A 2,174-nucleotide genomic window follows, 5' to 3' on the forward strand; every position below is an offset into this window, starting at 1 on the left:
TATACATACAATGGGATATTGCTCAGCTATAAAGAGAAATGAAGTCGTGATACATGCAACAACATGGATGAACATTGAAAATATTATGCTAAGTAAGTCAGTCACAAAAGGATATGTATGATCTCATTCATATGAAATATCTAGAATAGGCAAATGTATAGAGACCAAAGTTTATTAGAGATTCTCAGGGGCAAGAGGGAGGGAAGGAGGAAGGAGGAAGTATTGTTTAGAAAGCATTGAATTTCTGTTGATGGTGGTGAAAATTTAGCTATGGATACTGGTGATGGTTGCACATGATAAATGTAATTGTTTTTCAGTGCCAATGAGTCAGTTTCAATTTGTAGTGACTTCATGCACAACAGAATGAAACACACAAAATTGTACGTGTTAAAATAATGAATTAGCAGTTGTTATGTTACTTATGTCTTTATAACAATTTTTTTAAAAAATACATAAAGCAACATGAAGATCAAAATACAAAAATCAGTTGGATTTTTGTACACCAGCAAAGAGATTGCTGAAAAAGAAATAAGGAAATCAATACCATTTACAATAGCTATCAAAAAAATTAAATACTTGGGAATAAATCTCACTAGGGACACAAAAGACCTGTACAAAGAAAACTACAAAACACTGCTTCAAGAAACCGTAAGAGATTTACATAAATGGAAGAACTTACCATGCTCATGGATAGGAAGATTGAACATGGTGAAAATATCAATGCTACCCAAAGCAATCTATACATTCAATGCAATACCCATCCAGATCCCATCAACATTCTTTAAGGATATGGAAAAAATAATCACTGATTTTATATGGAAAGGAAAGAGACCTTGGATAAGCAAAGCACTGTTGAAGAAGAACAAAGTAGGAGGTCTCACACTCCTAGGTCTCAAAACCTGCTATACAGCCACAGTACTCAAAATAGCCTGGTATTGGTACAATACACATAGACCAGTAGAACAGAATTGAGAACCTAGAAATAGATCCATCTACCTATGGTCAGCTGATTTTTGACAAAAGGCTGAAATCCATTGGGGAAGAGATGGTCTTTTTAACAACTGGTGCTGGCAAAACTGGATATCCATTTGCAGAAAAATGAAACAAGATCCATTCATACCTCATACCACACATGAAAACTAACTCCAGATGGATCAAAGACTTAAACGTGAAACCTAAAACTATAGAGTTCCGCAAGGAAAAAATAGGGGCAAATTAAGGGACCCTAATTTATGGCATAAATAGACTATCAAGCATAACCCCAAATGCACAAACAGCAGAAGATAAACTAGATGAATGGGACCTTCTAAAGATTAAATTTTTATGTGCTTCCAAAGACTTCTCCTAAAGATAAAAAGAGAACTTACAGATTGGGAAAGAATATTTGGCAATGACATATGTGACAAGGGACTTACCTCCAAAATTTATAGAAAACTCCAACACCTCAACAACAAAAAGAAACAATCCAATTTAAAAATGGGCAAAAGACATGAATAGACCAAGAGGATATTCAGGTGGCCAACAAATACATGAAGAAATGCTCGTGATCATTAGCCATCAGAGAGACGCAAATCAAAACAACAATGAGATACCATCTCACCCCAGCACTAATAGCAAAGTTCAAAAAAATAGAAAACAACAAATGCTGGCGAGGATGTGGAAAGATTGGGACTCTCATACACTGCTGGTGGAGCTGTGAAATGATACAACCACTGTGGAAAGCAGTATGGTGATTCCTTAAAAAGCTGGAATTAGAAATACCATTTGACCCAGCAATTCCATTACTAGGTATATAGCCTAAAGAAGTGAGAGTCAGGACAAGAACAGATATATGCACACCCTTGTTCATCAGAGCACTATTTACAATAGCCAAAAGATGGAAACAACCTAGGTGCCCATCAGCAGAAGAATGGATAAGCAAAGTATGGTACATACACACAATGGAATACTGCGCAATACTGAAGAATAATGTAGAATCTACAAAACACTGCATAACATAGATGAACTTGGAGGACATTATGCTGAGTGAAATAAGTCAATCACAGAAGGACAAATATTGCATTAGTTCATTATTGTAAAAAGTCAAGGAAAGGTTTATGTATGGAAGGAAACTTTCTTTGTTGGTTACCAGAGGTGGGAGGGGAGGGGAGGAAACACTGCAAAATTAAAAAATA

This window comes from Orycteropus afer, unplaced genomic scaffold (assembly GCF_000298275.1).
Source record: "Orycteropus afer afer isolate SDZICR_OR568_19922 unplaced genomic scaffold, OryAfe1.0 scaffold00124, whole genome shotgun sequence".
Taxonomy (NCBI): Eukaryota; Metazoa; Chordata; class Mammalia; order Tubulidentata; family Orycteropodidae; genus Orycteropus; species Orycteropus afer.